Here is a 20,584-nt window from a genome sequence, read left to right as displayed (position 1 = left end):
CTTGCCTGAGGCTTCTAAAGCAACGTTTACCATAAACAATGAATAAATACAAATACTTTTAAATACATTTTAGTTTTTTTTACCTTTTCCTTAACTTTCTTTTATCTTAGTTTCCTGACTACATGCACTTGCTACATGTATTCCAGCTATAGCTACAGGGCAATTCTCACAACAGGTTCCCTCTGACGATAACAACAGTGGACCATGCCTATGCAATGTTTGTTGAAATGTTGAAATGGCACTTATAGTCTCTACCAAAGGCTCATATCACACAGTGACCACAATGGGCAAACAGGAAAAGTGTTACATAGTTAGTCAGGTTGAAAAAAGACACAAGACCATCTAGTTCAACTATAAAAAAAAAAAAAAAAAAAAAAATCATACAATCCCATATACCCAATTCTATACCCAGAGTTGATCCAAAGGAAGGCAAAAAAAAAAAACAGCAGAGCATGATCCAATTTGCTACAGCAGGGGAAAAAAAATCCTTCCTGATCCCCAGAGAGGCAATCGGATTTTCCCTGGATCAACTTTACCTATAAATGTTAGTACTCAGTTATATTATGTACATTTAGGAAAGTATCCAGAACTTTCTTAAAGCAATCTACTGAGCTGGCCAGAACCACCTCTGGAGGGAGTCTGTTCCACATGTTCACAGCTCTTACTGTGAAGAAACCTTTCCGTATTTAGTGGTAAAATCTCTTTTCCTCTAGACGTAAAGAGCGCCCCCTTGTCCTTTGTGTTGACCGTAAAGTGAATAACTCAACACCAAGTTCACTGTATGGACCTCTTATATATTTGTACATGTTTATCATATCCCCCCTAATTCTCCTCTTCTCAAGAGTGAATAAATTCAGTTCCTCTAAGGCCCCATACACACGGTCGGTTTGGACCGATGAGAATGAACCAAACCGACCGTGTGTATAGGCTATCGGTCTGGTTTCCTTCGGTCCAAAATTTCTAAACATGCTTCAAAACCGAACCGATGGACCGCTACCCCATCGGACCAAACCGATGGTTGGTACAGAAAAGCATCGGTTCAAAACCTGCGCATGCTCAGAATCAAGTCGACGCATGCTTGGAAGCATTGAACTTCGTTTTATTCAGCACGTCGTGTGTTTGACGTCACCGCGTTCTGACCCGATCGGATTTTGGACTGATGGTGTGTACACATATCAGGCCGTACGGCCACTCCAGAGGTGAACCGATGAAAACGGTCCGACGGGCCAGTCTCATCGGTTTGGTCCGACCGTGTGTACGGGGCCTAATCTTTCCTCATAGCTGAGCTCCTCCATGCCTCTTATAAGTTTGGTTGCCCTTCTCTGCACTTTCTCCAGTTCTCCGATATCCTTTTTGAGAACTGGTGCCCAAAACTGAACTGCATATTCCAGATGAGGTCTTACTAATGATTTGTACAGGGGCAAAATTATATCTCTGTCTCTGGAGTCCATACCTCTCTTATACAAGAAAGGACTTTGCTCGCTTTGGAAACCGCAGCTTGGCATTGCATGCTATTATTGAGCTTATGATCTACCAATTTGTCAACTTCAAGAAGGCAGTACCTGAACAAGGACCGGTTTAGCAAGAAAACAGAAGATTTGAGACTATTTAGATTTTTTTGACTTTAGAAATTCCATTAACATGTTCATGCTTACATGGGATTTAAGTGACTGATTTATAATATTTTATCAATTAAAGTTCTTGCAAAATCATCATCTCCATGGCCTAAAGTTAGTCCTTTTTTGGCCGGCCCAATGTAATGGCCCTCGCTGATTTTTTTATTAAGCGAGCCCTGGCCACAAGACAATTCACACTTAAATTCTTTGGATTAAAGGTATGCCCTGGAGACAAGTTGAAGTCTTGCTGTCAATTATCTGAATATGTTTTATCTCTCTGACTTGTCAACTCTGGATACTTTGTGCGTCTAAACTGGACAGTCAAGACTGTCTTATCCTTAGATCACCTTTATTATAGCATTCCTGACCCCTGCAGTAAACATGCTCACACATCATAATTCAGGTTCATTTTATTGTCCAGTTATAAAAAAAAAAAAAAAAAAAAAAAAAAAGGACGGTATAGCACGTAGGTATAAGGCCCAACCCATTCTCAAGGGTATTTCTTAAAACCTCCCTGATCATTCTTGTTTCGTGAATTGCCTAAGAGATATTGAAAGCAATGAATTTCAACCTGCTAATCCTCGGTCTACTTCTAGCTCTGGTGACTCCAGGTGGGTTCCTCAGTCCTTCTACGTAAATCTTTCCACTTTTAACTCTCTGTAGATGTAAATAGCAATATATTCGTGTGAACAAGTCCTTAGAAAGTTGTTTCTAAATATGAGATTTATGAGAAATATGAGATTTTACTACTTGAATCCCTAAACATTTTTCTCCCTATACCCTCTTGAATCCCAGAATGTTTTTCACGTGTTCAAGATGTCTCAATACCGCACCTTATATCTTAAGCTTTAGTCCACCCTCACACATTACACATGGTTTTGTAGGGCTTTCATTTGGTAGCAGATTTGGATACATATATCTTTATTTTCTCTAAATTAGAAAGAAGTAATATTAAGGCTGCATTCACACCTTAGCGTAGCTTGTTTGGTCGTTTTTTCGCGTATTCATGCGCATTTGCGTGTTTGCATACAGCGTCGTCCGACGTTTTTGTACTTCGACTTTTTATATTTTAGCCAATAGGATAAATTATCCTATTTTCATCACTTGTTGCTATGTTGGTAGATGTTCTATTGATTAAAGCGACAAAACGCCCGTAGCAAACGCTCGTCGCGCTAGTCGCTTGAATCGAGCGTTTTCATTACTTTCTATGGGAAATACAAACACTCAAAACCGCCCGATTCGCGCGACAAAAAAGGGTCCGGAACTTGTTTGAGCTTCAGGCGTTCGGCGTCAGGCGTTTTGGAGTGGAGATGTGAACCATCTCCATTGAGGATAATGTATTTTTTCCCCTCTAGCGTTTTGGAGCGTCACGCTTCAGGCGCTCAGGTGTGAATGCAGCCTAAATATAAACTTTCCTAACACAACTTTTACTTAATTTACACATTACCTACATATTCAATTCAAAATATAACCAACAGAGTCTGCTGACTTAAATCCAAGTGTGACTTGTATGTAATTAAGTGGAATACTAAAGTTTAAATTAAATGTTCGCGTTTTAATTTAGTAGAGCTATATTCCCTTTTTGATGCAACATTTTGGCTTATTCAGAAAAACAAAAAATTGTTTTTCTAGAGTCTTAGCAAAATATTAAGATTAGGTCAGGGTGGTGAAGATTCAAATTAGAATAATTGCAATGTTTAAACAGGTTTTCAATCACAAAAATTCAGAAGGACATTGCATTCACTTATGGAGAAATTGAAAAATGTTATTCAGATAATATATATATATATATATATATATATATATATATATATATATATATATATATATATACACACACAGTACTGTATATACTCGTGTATAAGCCGACCCAAATATAAGCCGAGGCACCTAATTTTACCACAAAAAAATGGGAAAATGTATTGACTCAAGTATAAGCCTAGGGTGTCCATCTGCATGCCTCACTGTGCCTCACTGTGCCCATGCCTCACTGTGCCCATGCCCCTCTATGCCCATGCCTCACTAGACTGATGTTTAACATGGAAATTAGGGTTGTCCCGTTACCATTTTTTTTAAGACCGAGTACAAGTACCGATACTTTTTTTCCAAGTACTCGCCGATACCGATTACGGTACTTTTTTTTAATGTCATGTGACAGTGACGCATTGATGGCTGGCACTGACAAATGGCACTGACAGACATCCTCTTCCATAACTGTAGAATGTGGTTTAAATTACAATAGAGGATAGACAGACAGATAGATGATTTGTTCATCCAACAAATAGCTGCAAAAGTAAATGTTATCACTTCTCTGATTGGCCACATTTAGGCTTTTCATGTAAAATCTAAAAAGAATTTCATGAAAAAGAATCTATAGAAAGCACATGACACAACACTCTTCTCCCGTCGGAGGAAGTTTGGATTGGATGGATATTTTTAGTGCTCAGCCCACTAAACTTCTCTCTTATTTTACCCCCAAGAGTCTGCCAGGCCAAAGACCGCAATTCCCTTTCTTAATGACGCCAATTGTAATGCCTGTGTCCCTGTATAATGCTCAGACGGCGGCCATCCAGTGTACAAAAGCCACGCCTCGTCCTCGTCTGTGATAGGGGAACTCAGTTTCCCAGCAGTGAGTTAGTGTTCCGCCTATCACAGACATCCTCTCATCCTCGTCCATGGGATGAGGATGAGAGGGTGTCCGTGACAGGCAGAACACTGACTCACTTGCTGGGAGTGTTACCTTATCACAGACGAGGACGAGGAGGAGGCGTGGCTTTTGTACACTGGATGGCCGCCGTCTGAGCATTATACAGGGACACAGGCATTACACGCTGCCTCTCTCTCCCAGGTATCGGATCAGGCATCGGGAGCATTTGCGCGAGTACAAGTACTCGCACAAATGCTCTGTATCGGTCCCGATACCTATACTAGTATCGGTATCAGGACAACCCTAATGGAAATCTATGGAAGGGGTGCCTGGCTTTGAAAAATCGGTGCTCCCAAGCCGTAGGTTCCCCAGACAGCAAACTTTGCACACTTGTAGAGGAAAAATGGGGCTACATGTGTGCCAAGTTCCCGGTCCAGGGGACCTACGACCGGCCGGTACCGGGTCCCCAAATTCACCGGAGAAATTACTGTTTAACATGGGAGTCTATGGAAGGGGTGCCAATATTTGAAAAATCGGTGCTCCCCGGCCGTAGGTCCCCTGGACAACAAACTTTGCACACTTGTAGAGGAAGAGTGGGACTACATGTGTGCCGGTGTAGTGTCACCATTTGCTCCCTATCGCAGAATGCAGCCTAAGTCACGTGGCGTCGAACTGCGCATGCGCAATGCTTTCAAACGCCAAATGCGATGCGTTCCAGGGGATTCACGACACTACCGTTCAGTGAACCCATCACAATTTGTGACGAGGAAGCATACACAGAGCGGGGGGGGGGGGGGGGGGGGGCGGAGAGAAAGACATACAGATGTAATGAGAACCATACAAAGAGCGGGGGGGGGGGGGGGCGGGAAAAAAAGAGACATGCATATATAATGAGAACAATACACGGAGCGAGGGGAGAGATAAAGAGACATGCAGATACAGTATGGTTCTCATTACATCTGTATGTCTCTTTCTCCCCCCCCCCCCCCCCCCGCCGCTCTGTGTATGGTTCCTCGTCACTTCCGTGACAAATTGTGATGGTTCACTGAAGGGTAGTGTCGTAAATCCCCATTTGCCGTTGGAACGCATTGCGCATGCGCAGTTGGCCGCCACGTGACTTCCGCAGCATTCTGCGATAGGGAGCAGAATATGACACTGCACCGGTACTGGGTCCCCAGTAAAAATGTGGCGTAAAAATGTGACTCGAGTATAAGCCGAGGGGGGCATTTTCATGTGCTGAAAAACTCGGCTTATACTCGAGTATATACGGTATATAAAAAATGATTTCTTATATTTTTTTTACTTTATGGGTGGCTGGATCTGGACAGTGGAGACCTGATCTATCCCCTCCACTGAGCTTTGTACAACAGATCCCTTCTAATAGTAATCTCTTGCTGGTTGGATTAAGATCTACTGCTGCAGGAAGAAGTAGGACAAAACGTACTCGTCGTGATGACGCATTTCTTTTGTAAACACAATGATGAAGCATTAAAGGGATACTAAAGCTTGGTTTTTTTTATTTATTTTTTTTAAAACATGTCATACTTACCTCCACTGTGCAGTTAGTTTTGCACAGAGTGGCGCCGAAAATTCCTCTTCTAGGGTCCCACGGTGGCTCTCGTGGCTCGTCCCCGCAAGAGCTACCCCCCTCTGGGAATCTCTCTCCAGAGGGGGTTACCTTGCGGGGCGTGCTCCCATGTGATACACTCGGTGGCCATAGCCGCCAAGTGTATGACTCGACCCATCCTCCGACATGCCACGTCATTGATTTGATTGACAGCAGCGGGAGCCAATGGCTGCTCCGCTATAAATCATCCAATGAAGAGTCGACTAGAGCTCGGGGAAAAGCAACGTGGGATCGCGTCCAAGGACATTCAGGGCTCAGGTAAGTAAAACGGGGGCTCGGGGGAGGCATAGGATGCATTAAGGTGAAAAACACAAAGCTTTACAATCCCTTTAAATTTCCATGTGACAGCAATGGATCATTCTGTAGCAGGATCCAAAGCCAAGATCTGACTGTTATGGCTCCTGGAAATAATGTTAGACCCCACTTGTCAATGACAGTTGGTGGTTCTTCAAAAAAATTTAAGAAATTCAGCACTAGAGAAAAAAGCCCAAGTTGTAGCTGGCATAAAAAAGGTAAAAACTATTTTAAATTTCCAATCAAATACATATAAAATGTCAAGAGCATTTTATTTATAGTTGGTGAATCCTGCACACATGTCAACTAAGACCTGCCAAAAAGACTTGCCAAATAGCCACTACACCAGAAACCATTTTTTATGTTAGTTTCGAATAATCCGTTTCAGGAGAATGCTCGTAATCCAAAGTACTCGCATATCAAAGCGAGTTTCCCCATTGAAGTCAGTGGAAATGAAAATAATTTGTTCCGCATTGACTTCAAATGGCATGCAATACCACATGTGGCCAGAGGTGGGGGGGGGGCACCAGAGAGCACTGGAAACACACGGAAAGGCCTGAGGACAGCTCGCCTGACCTCGGCAAACCTCGAAAAGGCTCGGGAACAGAGTATTTCAGAGTCTTTCCAAGCATTTACGAATGGCACCGCACGGCCTCAGGTGCCCCCCCCCCCACCTCAGGCCAAACGTGGTATTGCACACCGCTTTGGCTTGAATTCTGCTCATTTTGCGAGACAACACTCGCAAATCGTGTTACTCGCAATCCGAGGTTCCACTGTAGTTGAACAAACTCGACCGTGACATCACTTTCTTGGGAAGCCCATTGAAAAGCCATTAAAATTCATTACCAAGTGTTTGGGTATTGATATATTATTGCATATGATTCTCCCTAAAGGAACTGACCCTTAAAATTATAAAACACACCATGGATCCAAAGCAGAGTAGTGACTTGCTGCTGTTGACTATGGGTTTCTCTTGTTTTAGATGTTATCAAACAGATCTGCTGGGATTGATTTTACAAAGAAATTAAGGCTGTTCACATTGCAAAATAAATGTTCACCTAGCTTAGTAAATACAATGAAATTGTGTTCAGTTTAATCAGCCAATCACGTACTAGCATAAATCCATTTTTCTATTTCCATCGCACATTGAGGTTGATTTACTAAAACTGGAGAGTGCAAAATCTGGTGCGGCTGTTCATGGTAGCCAATCAGCTTCTAACTTCAGCTTATTCGATTAAACTTAGACCTCGTACACACGACCGTTTTCTTCAACAGAATCCATAAGAAACTTGGTGGCAGAGCTTTTTTGCCGAGGAAAACGGTCGTGTGTATGTTTTTCATCGAGAGAACTGTTGAGGAACTCGATGAGAAAAAAAAGAGAACAAGTTCTCGTCGGGAATCTCAATTTCCTCGTCGTGTTCCTCGTCGGGCTGGTTTTCGACGAGAAACACATTCGTGTGTATGCTTAGAAACCCGCACATGCTCAGAATAAAGTATGAGTTGGGAGCGTGCCTTCGGTAAAAGTAGGGGCCCAGATTCAGTAAGTAATTGCGCCTGCGTAACCATATTTACGCAGCGCAATTGCTGACTTGCGCTGGTGTAACGAGTGCTCCTGATTTAGAGAACTCGTTACGCCGACTGCAGCCTAAAATCTGCGTGGCATAAGGCTCTTATGCCACGCAGATTTTAGGCTGCATTCTTGCGATGACCGCTAGGGAGCGTTCCCATTGTGGTCAGCGTATAGTATGCAAATTGCATACTTACGCCGATTCACAACGTTGCGCGAGCCCTGCGTACGCAAATTACGTAGTTTGCGTACGTCGGGTTTCGCGCAAGGTTGCACATCCTAATAGCAGGCGCAGGCAATGCTATAGGATACCCGTCGTTCCCGCGTGGCAACGTTCGAAATTTACGTGATTTGCGTAAGTGATTCGTGAATGGCGCTGGACGCAGGGATGGACTGGCCATAGGGACTACAGGGAGTTTCCCGGTGGGCCGATGGCTCAGTGGGCCGTTTTTTTAAAACAGAGATGCTGCTTGGAGGACTTTTTCTAATGCCCTGGCAGCGCCCCAGTGTAAAAGTACTCAGGCTTTCACACTGGGACTGCAGCGGAAGCGTTTTTCAGTCGCTTTACAGGCGCTATTTTTAGCCCAAAAGCGCCTAAAAAACGCCTCAGTGTAAAAAGGGGTCCTACACTCACCCCCTCTCTTTTACACTCACTCTCTTTTTCTTACACTCACCCCCCTCTCTCACCCACCCCCTCTCACCCCCTTTCCCTCAACCCTTCCTCTCTCTCTCATTCTCCTCTCTCTCACCCTCTCATGATATACAATAATGGATGTAGGGGTCTTTTGGTGGGCGTGATTTTTTGGGGGGGTGGGGGCAGCATTTTATTGAATTAAAGTGGGCCGGTCTGGATGAAGTCCAGGGCCAAATTTTTGTCCCAGTCCAGCCCTGGCTGGACGCCATTCACGTTCACTTTGAAGCAAATGACGTCCTTGCGACGTCATTTGCCGCAATGCACGTCGGGAAAGTTTCCCGACGGAGCATGCGCTCTACGCTCGGCGCGGGAGCGCGCCTAATTTAAATGATTCCCGCCCCCTACAGGATCATTTACGTTAGGCGCCCTTACGCAGGGCAATTTTAAAGAGCGCACACGCAATTTACGGAGCTACTGCTCCGTGAATCGCGCGCAGCGCAGATAATTTGCGGGGGCGCAGGGCAAAAACGCTGCCCTGTGCCTCCGTAAAAAAGGGGCAAATCGTACCTGAATCTGGGCCAGGGTTTGTAATGGAGATAGCACATTCGTCACGCTGTAACAGACTGAAAAGCGCAAATCGTCTCTCACCAAACTTTTACTTAACACGCAGTAACATGAGATTAGCAAAAGCAGCCCCAAGGGTGGCGCCAATGAAATGGAACTTCCCCTTTATAGTGCCGTCGTATGTGTTGTACATCACCGCGTTTGAGAACGACGAGATTTTGTCTTGACAGTGTGTACGCAAATACAGCTGGTCAAGATTCTCGACAAGCCTAACAAGAAACTCGTCGAGGAAAACGATGTCTCATTTACGAGTTCCTCGGTCGTGTGTACGAGGCCTTAGACAAAAAAAAACTGGAAGCCGATTGGTTTCTATGCAGTGCTGCACCAAATTTTGCACTCTCTAGTTTTAGTAAATCAACCCCCATTGTTTACTATCATTCACTTTGCTAGGTAAACCACATTTGCTTCTCATGTCATTTAGCCCCATTCCATCAGTTTCCAATCGTCAAATCTGCTTTTGGACCATCGAATATTGTTAACATCAGTAAACCTTTTGCCTTACATGCTTTAAATAATTTGGTTACAGCATTATGTTTGCTAAGTGAACAGTCGCTACTCCTTTAGTAAATAAGTCCCACTGGCCCGGATTCAGATACAAGATACGACGGCGTATATCCTCCGGCCGTCGTATCAATGCGCCCGATTCATAGAATCAGGTTACGCATAGATCTCCCCAAGTTCCGACAGGTGTAAGTGACTTACACCGTCGGATTTTAGGCTGCAATTTCACGCTGGCCGCTAGGTGGCGCTTCCGTTTGTTTACACGAGGAATATGCAAATTAATATTTACGTCGATTCAGAAACGAACGACCGCCCGGCGCTTTTTTTTTACGTCGTTTGCGTTCGACTTTTTCCGGCGTATGCGCACTGGGATTCAGTCGCGGTCGGCGCATGCGCAGTTCGTTCGACGCGGGGACGCGCATCTTTTAAATAATACACGCCCCCTACCCGCCGAATTTGAATTCCGCCGGGGGATTTACACTACGCAGCCGCAACTTTACAGGCAAGTGCTTTGTGAATAAAGCACTTGCCTGAAAAACTTGCGGCGGCGTAACCTAAATGAGATACGTTACGCCAGCAGAAATATCCGCTGATCTTTCTGAATCTGGCCCACTGTGTTTAGCTTCAATTACTGCAGTCCCTGGGATTCTTGTGATTATTATATTGTCAATAACTTACTAGAAGATATAGACCTATACCTAAATATATTATGTCAAATATTAAAGATAGATAGATAGATAGATAGATAGATAGATAGATAGATAGATAGATAGATAGATAGATAGATAGATAGATAGATAGATAGATAGATAGATAGATAGGATAGAAATTTACAAATTGGAATCAAAACTAACTGTATCTTGTTTTTTTTTTTTAGGTTATTCCGTGACATGTTTTGAATGCTTTAACATAACGGATTCTTCTTGTACTGGTCCAACCAAGGAATGCGGTTCGGGTGTCTGTATGTCTGGACTCATTTCATTCAGTAGGTTCTTGGTGCCACATTATAATTGCCAGATCACATTGACTACATGCCTTAAACTTTTTCCAAATGGTTTATGCCAGGGCTCAAAATTTCAGGTCCTGAGCTACTAGCCAGGCCTCAAGGCGTACTCGCCACCAGTTGCCCCGCCCAACCCCTACCATGTCCCGCCCGTAATCCCGCCCCTAGACACGCCCTCAAATCTCATGAAATGACACTTAAATGTTTTATGCAGAATTAAGTTATAAAAATAAATATTAACAACAACTTTATCTGTGCCCAAAAATGCAGCCTGCCCATGTCTACCAATTCAGCATGTGTCCCCAGTGCAGCCAGAGTTCCCCCACAATTGCAGCCAGAGTTCCCCCACAATTGCAGCCAGAGTTCCCCCACAATAGCAGCCAGAGTTCCCCCACAATTGCAGCCAGAGTTCCCCCACAATTGCAGCCAGAGTTCCCCCACAATAGCAGCCAGAGTTCCCCCACAATAGCAGCCAGAGTTCCCCCACAATAGCAGCCAGAGTTCCCCCACAATAGCAGCCAGAGTTCCCCCACAATAGCAGCCAGAGTTCCCCCACAATAGCAGCCAGAGTTCCCCCACAATAGCAGCCAGAGTTCCCCCACAATAGCAGCCAGAGTTCCCCCACAATAGCAGCCAGAGTTCCCCCACAATAGCAGCCAGAGTTCCCCCACAATAGCAGCCAGAGTTCCCCCACAATAGCAGCCAGAGTTCCCCCACAATAGCAGCCAGAGTTCCCCCACAATAGCAGCCAGAGTTCCCCCACAATTGCAGCCAGAGTTCCCCCACAATTGCAGCCAGAGTTCCCCCACAATTGCAGCCAGAGTTCCCCCACAATTGCAGCCAGAGTTCCCCCACAATTGCAGCCAGAGTTCCCCCACAATTGCAGCCAGAGTTCCCCCACAATTGCAGCCAGAGTTCCCCCACAATTGCAGCCAGAGTTCCCCCACAATAGCAGCCAGAGTTCCCCCACAGCCTACCTGTGCTGGGTATGAAAGGAGCCGGAGCCGCCGCCACCACCTGGTTGTTCAAACCGCGGGGAACATAACAGCTTTCAATTCAATATCTGTGTTCCCCGCCAAGCGCATCATATACAGCCCCTCCCCCCTTATCCGGGAAACTTTGATAGACAGATCACCCGTCCAATCCTGGGATGGGTGATCTGTCTATCAAAGTGCCCGGACAAGGGGGAGGGGCTGTATATGACGCGCACGGCGGGGAACACAGATATTGAATTGAAAGCGGTTATGTTCCCCCGCACTCTGAACAACCAGACGGCGGCAGCGGCGACTCTCCTCTCCTCTCCTTGCTCGCCCCCCCTGCTCCCAGGCAGCCCACACTCGCCAACCCTCAAAATTTACTCGCAAAATGCGAGCAGGCGAGTGTAAATTTTGAGGGCTGGTTTATGCATCCTATATAATGTGCCCAGTTTACTTAAAGCACATCTAAAGCCAAAATATTTTTACTTAATTTTTTGACTATAGAATGCTGTCTAAATTCCATAAAGGAAACTTTGCCTTCACTTACCGTGAAGTGAAGGAAAAGTGAGTGGAAATCTGTCCAAAGTTAGGAGAAATCTCCATTATTCCTGTCAGATTTTGTAATTCGCACCACTTTGTGTCCTCTTGTCAAGATGAACAAAGAGAGTGAATCTCCTAGGAGGGGCTCAGTGTCAGGTCACCGTTAGGGTCAGGAGTGCACCGCTAAAGGTAGTGGACCCTAGGGCTGACTGCTGCGGATGGAACTCTGGGTGGTAAGGAAGGCAGGTCCACTGGAGCACCAACACGGATACCACAGGGAGCTAGAGCACAAGATTCCCCAGGGAATGCAAGTAACAGTAATGCAAGGCTTTCTCCCTGGTGTGGAGTGTCGTGCTCGCCCCCTCCTTTGGACAACAGGAGTGTCAGGACGCCCACTAACACACAGCTCCTTTCTCTATCTGCAACGTAGAGAGCGTCCTGACTCTCCTGTAGTCCAAGGGAGGGGTGAGCACGACACTCCACAAGGAGAAAGCCTCACATTACTGTGTGGAGTTACAGACAGAAGAACAGGAAGTGAGGATTTCTCAGAAGAAATAAGGACATTTAAAAGCAAAATGGAAGGATGAGGTAAGTGAAGGAGGACTGCACTAAGGTAAAGAAAGCTATTTAGGAAAATACATTTTTACCTATACAACCCCCTTTAACCACTTAACCCCCGGACCATATTGCTGGTCAAAGACCAGCGCCCTTTTTGCGATTCGGCACTGCTTCGCTTTAACTGACAATTGCGCGGTCGTGCGACGTGGCTTCCAAACAAAATTGGCATTCTTTTCCCCCCACAAATAGAGCTTTCTTTTGGTGGTATTTGATCACCTCTGCGGTTTTTAGTTTTTGCGCTGTAAACAAAAATAGAGCGACAATTTTGAAAAAAAATATAATTTTTTACTTTTTGCTATAATAAATATCCCCCAAAAATATATAAAAAAAACATTTTTTTTCCTCAGTTTAGGCCGATACCTATTCTTTTACATATTTTTCTTTAAAAAAAAAAAAATCGCAATAAACGTTTATTGATTGGTTAGCGCAAAGGTTATAGCGTTTACAAAATAGGGGGTAGTTTTATGGCATTTTTATTAATATTTTTTTTTTTTACTAGTAATGGCGGCGATCAGCGATTTTTTTTCGGTACTGCGACATTATGGCGGACACTTCGGACACTTTTGACACATTTTTGGGACCATTGGCATTTTTATAGTGATCAGTGCTATAAAAATGCATTGGATTGCTATAAAAATGCCACTGGCAGGGAAGGGGTTAACACTAGGGGGCGGGGAAGGGGTTAAGTATGTTCCCTGGGTGTGTTCTAACTGTAGCGGGGGTGGACTCACTAGGGGAAATGACTGATCGCTGTTCATACATTGTATGAACAGACAATCAGGCATTTCTCCCCTGACAGGACCGGGAGCTGTGTGTTTACAGCTCCCGGTCCTCGCTCTGTAACTTCAAATGGATCCATGTTACATTGGTGACATAAAGTATCTCACAAAAGTGAGTACACCCCTCACATTTTTGTAAATATTTTCTTCTATCTTTTCATGTGACAACACTGAAGAAATGACACGTTGCTACAATGTTGTGTAGTGAGTGTACAGCTTGTATAACAGTGTAAATTTGCTGCCCCCTCAAAATAACTTGACACACATCCATTAATGTCTAAACCCCTGGCAACAAAAGTGAGTACACCCCTAATGCCCCGTACACAGGATCGGATTTTCCGATGGCCTAAAATCCGATGGACTTTTTAATCTGAATTTCGTTCAAGCTGTCTTGTATACACACGGTCAGACCAAAATTCAGACCGTCCAAAACGCGGCAGGGCTGGACTGGAACAAAAATTTGGCCCTGGACTTCATCCAGACCGGCCCACTTTAATTCAATAAAATGCTGCCCCCCCCGAAAAATCACGCCCACCAAAAGGCCCCTACATCCATTATTGTATATCATGAGAGGGTGAGAGAGAGGGGAATGAGAGAGAGAGGGAGGGTTGAGGGAAAGGGGGTGAGAGGGGGTGGGTGAGAGAGGGGGTGAGTCAGTTTTTACACTGAGGCTTTTTTTAGGCACTTTTGGGCTAAAAATAGCGCGTGTAAAGCGACTGAAAAACGCTTCCGCTGCAGTCCCAGTGTGAAAGCCTGAGTGCTTTCACACTGGGGTGCTGCCAGGGCGTTAAAAGTCCTCCAAACAGCATCTCTGTTTTAAAAAACGGCCCACTTAGCCATCGGCCCACCGGGAAACTCCCTGTAGTCCCTATAGCCAGTCCATCCCTGAAACGCGGTGACGTAAAACACTACGACGAGCCGAGAAAAATGAATTTCAATGCTTCCGAGCATGCGTCAACTTGATTCTGAGCATGCATTGGTTTTTTCTCCGTCGGAAATGCACACAGACGATAGGAATTTCCAATCGTTTTTTTTCCATCAAAAAATAAATAAAACATGTTCTATTTCTAAACACAGATGGAAAAAAAGTCCAATAGGGCCCACACACAATCGGAATTTACGATTTCCGATGTGCCCCCGTACCTCAGGCCAAATGAAGTACTGCAGGCCTATTTTCGTCTCTGCTCGGCTTCTGCGCACCCGTACCTCAGGCCAAATGAGGTACTGCAGGCCAATGTTCGGCTTTTCTCTGCTCCTGCGCCTCCGTACCTCAGGCCAAATGAAGTACTGCAGGCCAATGTTCGGCTTTTCTCTGCTCCTGCGCTTCCGTACCTCAGGCCAAATGAGGTACTGCAGGCCTATTTAGCTTGAATTCTGCTTGTCTTGCGAGTCAACACTTGCAAACCGAGTCAGAATTGAAAAAAAAAGTTGCTCGCAAATCAAAACACTTAGAGCGTTACTCATAAACCGAGGTTCCACTGTATCTAGCAAAAAAAAAAATGAAATCTTTAACTCCATACCCCTTTTTTTAATTAGGCTGAGTTATTCAATAATGTCATGTTATACTTATTAATAGCTAAACTAATTTGTATTTGCTAACGCAGATGAATACACCCTGTTTGGCAGAGCCTGCGCACCGAACGCATCTTCTTGTGACATATCTGGGACCATGACATCACCACAAGGAAATGTGAAGTTATCTACATCTTGCTGTAAAACCGACAACTGCACTCCAGAAGCTCTGAATTGTACGTAAGTTCCACTTTGCGGAATCTGCCCATGGTCTTTCTGAAATGAGAAAAATGGGTTGAGCTAAGGTTTGGGCCAAACCATTGTGAAGCTGTCACATGTTGGTAGGGCGCTATTCCCCATCAGATGCATCTGGGGAGTTCCCCGCCTTGCAGCCGCATTGGAACAAAGAGGCTGGTGACACCATTGACCCAATATGGCTGCATGGCCACATTTGGCCAATGATATTGGCCAAATATAGCCATATTTAGATAAGAACATTAGCCAGTGTCCCCAACCCTTAGTTCTGTACAGCTGTGGGCAGTTAACTCCCTGACTACAGCGCAAACAAACTGAAAAAAAAAAACATCAATTGCAGCCACTGTGCCCATCAATTTCCTCCAGTTTGCCCCATCAAATGATGCCAGTTTGCCCCATCAAATGCCGCCAGTTTGCCCCATCAAATGCAATGCATGAATCTATTGTTGATTGACGGGTGCAAGAGAGAGGGGGCGATGCTCCTGCGCCCACTATGGACGCACCGCCACTGAGAGAGGCACCTCTAAGTGTAGCAATATGGTTACATTTAATGAAGGTACAACATTTAGCAACGCACATTGTTGATGATTAAAATAGGAACATCTAAGTATGCAGGCATCCGGGGTAAAGCTATCCACATAGACCATCCCCCACACTGCCGGCTGTCACCGCTGTCAGTCTGCAATCGTGATCGGGAAAACTACCCTGCAGTAAAGCGATTGAACAGCTCGTGGATCGCAGCATGGAAGAAATTGACATCGATGATGGTGTGGAGTAGGGTTGTCCCGATACCACTTTTTTAGGACCGAGTACAAGTACTGATACTTTTTTTTTAAATGTGTCCCCAAATGCAGCCATGTCCCCCCACATATTGCAGCCATGTCCCCCCACATATTTACAGCCATGTCCCCCCACATATTGCAGCCATGTCCCCCCACATATTGCAGCCATGTCCCCCCACATATTGCAGCCATGTCCCCCCACATATATGCAGCCATGTCCCCCCACATATATGCAGCCATGTCCCCCCACATATATGCAGCCATGTCCCCCCATATATTGCAGCCATGTCCCCCCATATATTGCAGCCATGTCCCCCCATATATGCAGCCATGTCCCCCCACATATTGCAGCCATGTCCCCCCACATATTGCAGCCATGTCCCCCACATATTGCAGCCATGCCCCCCCACATATTGCAGCCATGCCCCCCCACATATTGCAGCCATGCCCCCCCACATATTGCAGCCATGCCCCCCCACATATTGCAGCCATGCCCCCCCACATATTGCAGCCATGCCCCCCCACATATATCCAGCCATGTCCCCCCACATATATCCAGCCATGTCCCCCCATATATTGCAGCCATGTCCCCCATACCTAGTAGATGATGATGCCGCCGCCGCCGCATTAATCAGCGTGTGGGGAACATTACAGGTAACTTTCGTTTGAATAGCTGTCCATTCCTTGCCGCGCCGTGTATAGACACTCCCCCTTGCTCGGGATTGGACGGATCTGTCCAATCCCGAGCAAGGGGTAGTGTCTATACACGGCGCGGCGGGGAATACAGCTATTCAAACGAAAGCTGCCTGTAATGTTCCCCACACGCTGAATAACGCGGCATCGGCGGCTTTGCGGTATGCGGTGGCGGCTGGGGGGGGCAAGTATTCTATTCAGGCATCGGGGGCATTTGCGGGAGTACAAGTACTCCCGCAAATACTCGGTATCGGTCCCGATACCGATACTGGTATCGGTATCGGGACAACCCTAGTGTGGAGGATAGTGGACAGCTTAACCCCGGATGCCTGCATACTTAGATCTGCCTGTTTTAATCATCAACCCTGTGAGTTGCTAAATGTTGTACCTTCATTAAATGTAACCATATTGCTACACTTGGGGGTGCCTCTCTTCTCTTTTATACTTGTGATGTGATGCTACTTTTATATCAAGATATTGCTTGTATATAAAGTCTTGCAAAACGCTCTCAAACCAAGTTACTCTCAAACCAAGGTTTTACGATGTAGCATCCTTTCGTTTAGGCAGGGAGCTCCTCACACATTTACTTGCCAGGAGTAGTTATCCTGAATGATTGATAGAGATCCATTGATTTTTCCCTAAGTTTAGCCTTGCTGAACTTTTCTCTTCTATCCACTAGGTGGCCGGGTACTTGGTGGTATTAGATACGAGAAGGGCAACCCATGGTCAGGTTATGGGTATATGGGGTATCTCAGCCAATGGGCAGGGGATTTCTTGAATCCCTTGGCCTGCTGGGAGAACCTATATATTCGGGTGGAGTCAGGTGATCTGTGCCACTCGGTCGGCTGTCAGGGTGGACGTGTGTCGTTTTCCCCAGGCTGCTAGGCCGGAGATTGGGCCTATCCTGGGGGACATCGCAAAGTTGGGATTGCAGCTTGCAGTCCAACCAGAGGTGATGGTTCTGTCAGCCGAAGAACCTGTCAGTGGTCGGAGGTAGAGGGGAAGCTGTCAACACAAAGGAACCACCCGCCTTATTACCAGGGACCACAGTGAGTAACTGAAAGGAAATCCAGAGTCACATTCTCACTGACTGGGCACGGGGGAGAATCGGGAAACTTCAGACGGTGATCAAGTCAGAGACCCAACCAGCGGAGGTTACGCCTTGTGTGTCAATCCAGGGACCGAGCGGGTGAGCAGGGGTGAAGCTTGAGAAGTCTCAGGAGTGCCAAGCTAGGGACCCAGCAGGGAAGCGGGGGTGACAATGGAGGAAGATACCACCGTAAAGTTTGGAGGAGCTCAAGGGATTTTGGAGTCAGCAAATCAGAGAATCAGTTACGCATAGATTTCCCTAAGATCCAACCGGCGTAAGTGTCTTACACCGTCGTATCTTAGGCTGCATATTTACGCTGGCCGCTAGGTAGCGCTTCCGTATAGTTACGCAATGAATATGCTAATTAGGTAGATACGCCGATTCAGAAACGTCCGGCCGGCGCATTTTTTACGTCGTTTACGTTAGGCTTTTTCCGGCGTAAAGTTACCCCTGCTATATGAGGCGTAGCCAATGTTAAGTATGGACGTCGTTCCCGCGTCGAGTTTTGAAAATTTTACGTCGTTTGCGTAAGTCGTTCGCGAATAGGGCTGTACGTAAGTTACGTTCACGTCTAAAGCAATGACGATTTGCGGTGTAATTTCGAGCATTCGCACTGGGATTTTTTCACAAACCGCGCATGCGCCGTTCGTAAAAAACGTCAAATACGCAGGGTCACCATTCATTTAAATAAAACACGCCCACATCATCCACATTTGAAGTAGGCGGGCTTACGCCGACACACATACGTTACGCCGCCGTAACTAAGGGCGCAAGTCCTTTCTGAATACGGAACTTGCGCCCTAATTTACGGCGGCGTAACGTATCTGCGATACGTTACGCCCGCAGATAGATAGACAATTCTATCTGAATCCGGGCCTGTTACTATAGGAGACAGATTTGCTGCACACGCAGATGTGGCTTCTTGCTAGGGCTTTTCTCTGCACTAATGTCCTCCTATTGAAGTCTCTGGGCCAGATTCATGTAGATCAGCGGATCTTTAGATCCGCCAGATCTACCTGTTTTACGATCCGCCGGTGCAATTTAGCGAGGCTAGTGCATGATTCATAAAGCACTTACCTTGCAAATTGCACCGTCGGATCCTAACTCTCCCCCGGCGGAATGCAAATTCTGCGGCTAGGGGGGAGTGTACAATTTAAATCAGGCGCGTTCCCGCGCCGATTTAACTGCGCATGCGCCGCCGGCGAAAAAGCCCAGTGCGCATGCTCCAAACGACGTCGCTAGGACGTCATTGTTTTCGGCGGCTAGGTTACTTACGGCCATCCGTATTCCCGACGTACTTACGTAAACGACGTAACAAATCTAAAACTCGGCGCGGGAACGTCGGCCATACTTAACATTAGCTACCCCTCATATTAGCAGGGGTAGCTATCCGCCGGAAAAAGCCGAACGCAAACGACGTTGAAAAAGAGCGACGGGCAGGCGTACGGACGTGAATCGGCGGTTCTTCTCATTTGCATATGCGACGTGTAAAAAAAAGCGACGACACCTAGCAGCCGGCGGGAGATTACAGCCTAAGATTCGACTGGTGTAAGTCACTTACACCAGTCGGATCTAAGGGAGATCTATGCGGAACTGATTCTTATGAATCAGTCGCATAGCTCCGACCGTGGGATCTCACAGATACGACCGTCGGCTCTCACAGATACGACGGCGGATCAGGAGATCCGCCGTCGTATCTCTTGATGAATCTGCCCCTCTGAGTCTGCTAATTGAGTTTGCAACTAAGGGTATGCTGGCCCTAACCCTCTTTCCTCCAAAAATACAAAAAGGACTGTAATGCCTTGTACACACGGTCAGATTTTTGACCGTGCAAAAATCCACCGTGAGTCCATCGGAAGTCTGACGGAAAGAAAGAGAACAAGTTCTCTATCTAAGGTCCGTCGGACTTCCGAAAAAAGTTAGATGGAGGCTACACACGGCTGGACTTTCCTAGGAAAAAAGGTTGTCTGACTTTCTATCTCGGAAAATCCCCCCCGTGTGTACGAGGCATTAAGAGAAATAAAACCTCTTTTACATCCAAGAAGTGTTTGGTGCCCAATGACTTTCACCATCTTTGCACCCACTATGCCTCACAACCCACTACATACAGAGGGGTGTCAGCTATCCCTGGCCCTAGAGGTTCTCATTAGACTGAAAGAGGCTGGAGACCTTGCAATAACTGTATATATAAAAGTGACCCAACACAGATGATTGGATCATCATTGTGGTAAGGACAAAACTAAACCAAGACTTCCATTTTCTCTATAGAAACATCGGGCCAGATTCACGTAGAAGTGCGGCGGCGTAGTGTATCGTAGATACGTTACACCGCCGCAAGTTTTCATCGCAAGTGCCTGATTCACAAAGCACTTGCGATGAAAACTACGCACGCGTAATTCAAAGGGGCGTGTGCCATTTAAATTAGGCGCGCTCCTGCGCCGGACCTACTGCGCATGCTCCCTTTTGAATTACCCGCCGTGCTTTGCGCGAAGTGATGTAATTTTTTCAAACGGCGACGTGCGTAGCGTATTTTCGGATTCCCGGACGTCTTACGCAAACGACGTGAATTTTCAAATTTCGACGCGGGAACGACGGCCATACTTTATACAGCACATACGTGTGCTGTGTAAAGTTAGGGCACCCAAAACGACGACTAAATTTGCGACGGGAAACTAGACTAGCGGCGACGTAGCGAACGCGAAAAACCGGTGTGGATCGCCGTAACTCCTAATTTGCATACCCGACGCTGGTTTACGACGCAAACTCCCCCCAGCGGCGGCCGCGGTATTGCATCTTAAGATCCAACAGCGTAAAACAATTACACC

The sequence above is a fragment of the Rana temporaria genome, chromosome 13, assembly GCF_905171775.1.
Source record: "Rana temporaria chromosome 13, aRanTem1.1, whole genome shotgun sequence".
Classification (NCBI taxonomy): Eukaryota; Metazoa; Chordata; class Amphibia; order Anura; family Ranidae; genus Rana; species Rana temporaria.
The sequence above is the reverse complement of the archived record's forward strand: the minus strand, read 5'-3'. Positions refer to the sequence as shown.